This window comes from Lissotriton vulgaris, chromosome 2_1, assembly GCF_964263255.1.
Source record: "Lissotriton vulgaris chromosome 2_1, aLisVul1.2, whole genome shotgun sequence".
Classification (NCBI taxonomy): Eukaryota; Metazoa; Chordata; class Amphibia; order Caudata; family Salamandridae; genus Lissotriton; species Lissotriton vulgaris.
Window position 1 is genome coordinate 45,092,401 of NC_141687.1, and position 8,459 is coordinate 45,100,859.

Consider the following 8,459-nt stretch of genomic DNA (forward strand, 5'->3'; position numbering starts at 1 on the left):
GTGTTGCAGCAAAAACTAGACTAAAGCTCCCAGTCTTGGCACGATGCAAATGTGTTTGCTTGGGGTCTAAAAGACCCTACTTCTCAGACCTTTCGCAAACATCCTCCCCTCAACATATCAACACTCTCTCCACTTGTTCCACCTCAATGGATTCCACTTCATCATTCGCTCTGTCACGCTATCATACCACTGCTGACCTGGGCAATCTCATGAGACTGTGCAGCTGCTTTATACCCATCACCCACAATGGACTTTACATGCGGCGGACACTGTAAGAATGTCCAATGCATGTCTGTATGAGTATTACACCAATGATGTAAATACAACATACTCATTCTTTTATTTCAATTTCTGTTATAGGACTATTCATTTTAATGTAGGGTGTCAAATTACTTTACCACAGACAAACATTTGTCCATAGACAATTAATTGTACAAGTGTGTTAATCAATGTACATTAGGTTTATACATAAAGTAATCAGTGTTACAATGATTAGGAGTCACATATCATCCATACTGTTAGGTATTATATGTTAAGAGTACATGGTCTGGAGAAACACAAAGTCTTGCTTTAAAACATAACATAGTGGTTGCCTGTGTTGATAAGACTTCATTACTACACAAATGAACCCAGCAACATTGGACTGTTGAAAGCTTTAAGGACAAGCATTGGCATAGCCAATAGGTCTCGCCTTCGGGACCTTATGTGTTTAGCCAGAACTTTTGGCTATGTTGTAGAGCATTGTGGCTGCTGTGCATTATGTTGAAACGTTAAAATAAAAAGTGTTAAGCATTTTTGTTACCTTTATACAAACAAAGACGTGCCTAGCTTATTAAAATGGCTCCTAGCAGATATGATGCAAATAGTTTGAAGCAAACCAGGCATTAGCCAATGAGAACCAGCACAGCTCAGGACAGATTATGCACTCAAGCCTTCATGGAAAATATATTAGCAACTGAGCGCTACCATGCAGAATTACAGATGGACAACAAATAGACTTTCCCGCCCATTAAACACAGCACATATTATATTCAAAGGCACTGTTTTGTTCACTGCGCTGAACACGTAAACACATTAGAATTCCACCCCAGTGTGAACTTGGAGATTTGTCCTCTGTTTTGACAACATGATGTCTCCCAGGGCTGTGATAACTCATTTGTGCTGGTTACCAGGGGGAAATAGTCAGAGTGTTGTAATTTAGCAGCGAGTAAGTTAAGCATTAGCAGAAGACATCTTGTATTTAGAAACTATCTTGTCTGTTGTGTGGAATCCATTTTGTATTTCTGGCAGCCATTTTGTTTGCCATGTTCTCGTCATGTGCTCTGTCCTACCTTCCTGTCAACTGCTCTTGAAATCTGCCTAGAGACGAGATATATTTAGCCTCTTCTGCTTCGCACATGCTCAGTTGAACTTACAGCTGTCCTCAACTTGTAACTGTCAGGATGTGTCCACCAGAATTAGCTAACTTTCAGCCCCTCCCACTTGTTGCCAGCACACTCTCTATATGACCTTGTATGTGTTTGAAACCAGCATTCTGTACTTTTACCGCCTTCATTTGAGACCCTGTGTGGGTATAAAAGGACCAAGCTCCTTCCAGTCAGTGTGCTACTTCATGCATTACCAAAGGGTGCTGTGTGAATGTAGTTCCACCTCATGAGGTTTAATGAACTCTGTCTTTTCTATTCCAGTTTCTGTGCCAACTTCTTCCTATTGGTATGAGGACTCTGTGCAGAGAAGGGCGAATCCCTTGCACTGGTAGGCCTTGCTGAGGCTCACCACTACAGGAGCTGAAAAGAAAAGCAGCCATTATTTGTGTTCAGTTTCGAGCTGTATGTGTCCACGAGCCTGTATTAACATGTACACTTGTAAAGCGCATGTATCACCCAAAGGTCTCAAGGCGCTGAATAACAGATGTATATTGTTACCCAACTCAATGGTACTCATTTTATCGACCTCAGATGGATGAAAGGCTGAGTTGACCCGCTGGGATTAGAACCAGTGACCATGAGGTCAAACACAGGCCCCTACAGTGGATGCATTAGTCCACTGCGCCACCAGACCTAGCAAATTATTACTACCTGTGCGTTGTTTGCATGGGTGTATGTCGCCTTTTCATATTTGTGGGTTTATTATATGTCTGCCTGCACATCATCTTGTGTGCGTGGAAGTAGGGAGGGGGGATATGAGCGAACAGCACAATACACGCCAGCTCCGAGTAAATTACATTGTTTAAATAGTAATGCGACTTTACATTCGCTCGTTTTCCCACTCCTGATGAACGCTATTCTCAATGTGGGAGACACCTCGGCCGGCTCATACAGGCTGCTATTTTCAATGACACGTATGAGCGAGCTCCAGTAACACCATGATCCTGCCATCTCTGCTGCTGTCAGCAGGCTGTTACAGAAAGAAGCCCCTCTCCTTTGTCCTGCCAAGAGTGGAGGAGGGAGAGAGAGGCGTCGATTAGCTTCCGCGCCTCATTCATCAAAGATTGTTATCCATATAGACCGTGTAAGTGTATATCCGGAGTGCCTTGGATATAAAGACTGCGCTGGACTGCGCAACTGGGCCTGGAGAAGGTCCGGCGGAAGTGTTATCAAGGGATCCTTCAGTGCAATCCATCCGGGTAGTGGGGCCTGTGGGGGTACATTCTGCAGGACTGCAGCACTGACCTTCACGCGGGCTGCCTTTTGTCATCTGTCTCCAACATACTAACTCGCACCTGCCAAATGTCACACGGCAGGGTGGTGGGGGAGGAGTGGTGTGAGCACCATTGTTCTAAAAGCCGGAAGCACAGCACAATCCTGCCTTGCTGAGAAGCTCTATATATGGATTTGCAGCACCGTAGCAAAAATAGCACTGTTACCATCAACTGCGCATTACAGCAGATATTTGCATAGGTTTGTTTCACTGATAGATGTTAGAAATACTTTTTTTTAAAATACACGCCACCTGGATGGGTACATTGTACTAGGCACAGAGATATCTTTTGGGACAATGGGCAGCTGGGAGCCCCAATGTCAGATAGTTCCACAGAAGCATAGCAAGGCTGACCTCAGAGTAAACAAACACCGGACTTTGCTTCTTTGATCACCATGGCAATAACCAGCGTGACCAGCGCTGACTGCAATCTGTTTCCAATGAACACGACCACGAGACACAGGCACGATAATTGGAAACAGTTGGCGCTGCTGCTCGCTCCCAAGCACCCTAGGCCAGGGGACAGAGAAGGCGGGACATGCACCCTCTTTGGACCAATTGCATGCTGTCTTTCTTACAAAAGACGCACACAAAGGCTCATTACGGGTGATTAAAAAGGAAGGCGCCCGAGCGTGAGTTCTGACTTCAAAAGTCCTTACTAAATGCCTCGCAGAGTAGCGCATGCGCGCTGGCTCATGTGAGGCCTTAAAAACGACCAAAGCTATGCCTTTCAGTTTGCATACAGCTTCTTGATGCCTGTTCATTGATCTCTGTGCTATATTAGAAGGATGTTAACTTATTAACTGCTAGTAACTAAAGGATCTCTGTAACAAACGCAGTAACCCACTGAGTCTCTATGTAAAATACAAATCCGGGATCTGCATGTTGCAAGTAAGGATGACACCTGGTCGAACTTGTACCAGCATGACCAGTGTTTTAGGGTCCCACTGTCAGAAATCCACCTACCGCGCCTACCTAATGCTTGGACTACAACTCCCATGTGCCCCTATTGCAATTGGGTATTTCTTGTCTTCTCGCTCTTCAGAGCATGCGCGTTATTCTGTGTTTCCGGCGTTGCGGTTTGTCTCCCCAGTGAGCGGACCGCTCTTCCCCGAGTCCTGGAGCTGTTCCTTGTTCCCGCGTCTTCTCCTGGCAATTACTGATTCTGTGGCTGGTGAGAGCTGGGCGCGGCTGCCCCTTCTATTTGAAACGGAGCGCAGTGTGTCGGCCGACCACGCCCTGCCGTTTCCGCCCTGTGGAGACCGGGTTGTTTCCTCCGGTGTATGTGTCCTTCCTGCGCGGCTGCGCTTCTGACACAAAGTGGAACGTAGTGAGTCGACGGGCCACACGTCACCGTTTTGTGTTGAATCATTTGTGTAAATCGTGAATATTGCAGAGCATAGTGGTGGCCACTGTTCCCAACAAGCTGCGCGGGTGAGCGCGCGCGCACAGAAGTCACCCTAAGCGCGCAGTGTGCTGAATTTAGCGCGCACTCCCGCAACGCCGTTCGCGCCGCCGCTTTTAAAATGCGAGCGGTGCGTAAAAGTGCCATTTCCTCGTTGCGGGTGATTAAGAAAAAAAAAAGCAGTCTCAAACACAGCGTGTGCTTTAGCACACGCTGTGTTTGACACTCTGCATTACTTTTCTTACACTGCACAGCTGAGGGGCTGATTGTGAACCTTTAGTATTCATGTTAATTGTAGCCCCCCGTTGCGCTGCAATTAACACGAATACTAATTCAAAGGACCTACAATCAGCCCGCAGCTGTGCCCTGTAAGAATCGTCATTGTGCACTACTTCGGGGCTGTTTGTGATCCTTTGTGTTGCATTGCCTTCCTCCAGCTCTCCTGTCCTGTAAGGGAGAGACGAACGATCATCAAGACCATTAGTATAGACATAACACAGATGACTGAATGTAGCTCACAGGGACAGAAAAAATTAACAAGACTTTGCAAAACGTTATTGCTAGAGAAGCATCTGGGCCTTCAAAAATATTTTTGAAATGGTTAAAATGGGCTGACCAGCATTGATCCATGTTTTATACTATAGTGTGCGTAATAAAATGCGAATGACAAACATAACAGGCCATTGTGAAGAGAGCAGGTTGAAAGTCCTTATAAAAATAGTATATATATATATATATATATATATATATATATATATATATATATATATATATATATATATAAATATATAATTTTAGTAAAAATGGAAAGGCCTCGGTTAACAACCGAACTAAAACCAGGGACAGGCAGGCACCAGGGAGCGGGTACAGACACCAGGGAGCAGGGAGAGACACCAGGGAGAAGGGACGGGGAGCAGGGACGGACACCAGGGAACAGGCACAGACATCGGGGAGCAGGGACAGACACCAGGGAGCAGGCACAGACACCAGGCAGTAGGCACAGACACCAGGGAGCAGGCACAGACAACAGGGAGCAGGAACGGACACCAGGGACCAGGGACAGACGGTATAGAGACAAAATATCGACTCCAAAATATCGACTGGACATAATATCGAGTTTTAAATATAGACTGGACAAAATATCGACTGGACATAATATCGACTACAAAAATATCGTTTTTCAGGTAAGTGAAGTAATATCGACTGTATAAAATATAGATAGCAAAAATATCGATTTTTTAATAATATATAATATTTTATAGTGTATTTTTATGTAATAATATGTGTGAATAGTGTGTATTAATGTTATAAAATATTTTATTACATGAATTTTGTTTTGATAATAATTGCGTAATGTAATTCTGTAGCGGGTTGTGGGTTTATAGGGGAATAGGGTGGGAAGTAATTTAATAATAATTAATTAATTAATATGTGTTTGTTAATATTTTTAATTAATAATTAATTGATAATTAATTAATATTAATTAGTTAATTAATTAATATAATTTTGAATATATTTTGTATTAGTAAATAATTGTTAATTAATTAATTGTAATTAGTTAATTACATTAATTAGAGTACATTTTTAATATATATAATTTTGTGTTATTTTTAAGTAATTAATTTTGAAATAATAATATTAATTATTAAAATAATTACACCTAATGTTCTAATATATTTACTTTATTGTTATTGTTAATTAATAATTAATTGGTAATTAAATAATATTGATAAATTTTGGGTAAAGGAGCATTTTTAGGGTTCAGGGTCAGTTTTCAGTTCATGGGTAAAGGGGTATTTTTAGGGTTCAGGGTCAGTTTTCAGTTCATGGGTAAAGGGGTATTTTTAGGGTTCAGGGTCAGTTTTCAGTTCATGGGTAAAGGGGTATTTTTAGGGTTCAGGGTCAGTTTTCAGTTCATGGGTAAAGGGGTATTTTTAGGGTTCAGGGTCAGTTTTCAGTTCATGGGTAAAGGGGTATTTTTAGGGTTCAGGGTCAGTTTTCAGTTTTTGGGTAAAGGGGCATTTTTAGGGTTCAGGGTCAGTTTTCAGTTTTTGGGTAAAGGGGTATTTTTAGGGTTCAGGGTCAGTTTTGGGTTTTTGGGTAAAGGGTTATTTTTAGGGTTCAGGGTCAGTTTTGGGTTTTTGGGTAAAGGGGTATTTTTAGGGTTCAGGGTCAACAAATAAGATTTTAAAAAATTATTTTTATTATTTTCATTTATTATTTAATTATTATAATTTAATTTAAGTCGTTTTAAGTATATTTTAGTAATTAAAATTTAATATTAATTTAATTTAACACTGTTTTTAATAAAGTCGATATTTTTTACATCTATATTTTTGTTAACGATATTTTGTACTCGATATTTTTGTACTTACCTGTTTGTAGATACAAACTCGATATTTTGACTGTCGATATTTTGTCCACGATATTTTGGCAAGTCGATATTTTGTCAGTCGATATTATTTCAGTGATCCGGGACAGACACCAGGGAGCAGGCACAGACACCAGGCAGCAGGCACAGACACCAGGGAGCAGGCCCAGACACCAGGGAGCAGGAACGGACACCAGGGAGCAGGGACAGACACCAGGAAGCAGGGACAGACACCAGGGAGCAGGCACAGACACCACGGAGCAGGCACAGACACCAGGGACAGACACCAGGAAGCAGGGACAGACACCAGGGACAGGCACAGACATCGGGGAGCAGGGACAGACACCAGGGAGCAGGCACAGACACCAGGGAGCAGGGACAGACACCAGGAAGCAGGGACAGACACCAGGGACAGGCACAGACATCGGGGAGCAGGGACAGACACCAGGGAGCAGGCACAGACACTAGGGAACAGGGACTGACACCAGGGACAGGCACAGACATCGGGAAGCAGGGGCAGACACCAGGGAGCAGGCACAGACACCAGGGAGCAGGGACAGACACCAGGGAGCAAGCACAGACATCGGGGAGCAGGGACAGACACCAGGGAGCAGGAACGGACACCAGGGACAGGCACCAGGGAACAGGGACGGACACCAGGGAGCAGGGACAGACACCAGGGAGCAGGGACAGACACCAGGGAGCAGGCACAGACACCAGGCAGCAGGTACAGACACCAGGGAGCAGGCACAGACATCGGGGAGCAGGGACAGACACCAGGGAGCAGGCACAGACATCGGGGAGCAGGGACAGACACCAGGGAGCAGGAACGGACACCAGGGAGCAGGAACGGACACCAGGGACAGGCACCAGGGAGCAGGGCCGGACACCAGGGAGCAGGGACAGACAGCAGGGAGCAGGCACAGGCATCGGGGAGCAGGGACAGACACCAGGGAGCAGGCACAGACATCGGGGAGCAGGGACAGACACCAGGGAGCAGGAACGGACACCAGGGAGCAGGAACGGACACCAGGGACAGGCACCAGGGAGCAGGGCCGGACACCAGGGAGCAGGGACAGACACCAGGGAGTAGGCACAGACATCGGGGAGCAGGGACAGACAGCAGGGACAGGCACCAGGGAGCAGGAACGGACACCAGGGACAGGCACCAGGGAGCAGGGACGGACACCAGGGAGCAGAGATTGACACCGGGGAGCATTTCGGGCGTTTCTCTGTAATAATGCGACCCTGTGAACAAGAAAAGGCAGGAGGAACAGAATTGGAATGATGGTGTGAAGGAGACAGAGGACTACAGTGTGAAAATTAAAGTTAAAACAGGTAAACAGAGCCTAGACATAGTTTTATTTCGTGCTTTGGCTCACAGCAACAAACACATTTTTACTTATTGAAAAATTAAGAGAACCAGTTGGTAAACTCACAGCAAAGACAATCTAGCTTTACTTCCACAGTTTTCTGCACTGCATTGAATGAGCAGTATAACCGTTTCAAGATGGCTATGCATAGTCAAACTACACGAAAAGTGTGTTTCACTACAAATCAGACTGAATCACCAGAACACTTTGTGGTGATCTGTATTATGCAATACTTGTTGGAACTCCATGATGTCACCAGTGGGTTCTTCTTGTACTGTGCATTCTCCTCCAGTGTTCCCTGTTTGGCAGTTGCAGCTGCCCTGTCTCTCCTTCATGCTGGACGGCTCTCTTCTCTCCTGAATAAACATCCTAACTGCAGTTCCTGTCTCCGCCTCATCTTTACACTGACGACGAGGATGGTCAGCTGTTCCTCAGCTGTTGGATCTACTCACAGATCAATTCCAAACGAAACGGTTTGAATTTCTGAACACTTTCTACATCTACAATCTACTTCCTTGTGAGTACTTTTTCTAATATTATCTCCACACGTCATCCTAGAGAGCCGTCGCAGCCACCTAATTTCCTTCTACCTTTTGCCTCGTTCTGCGCT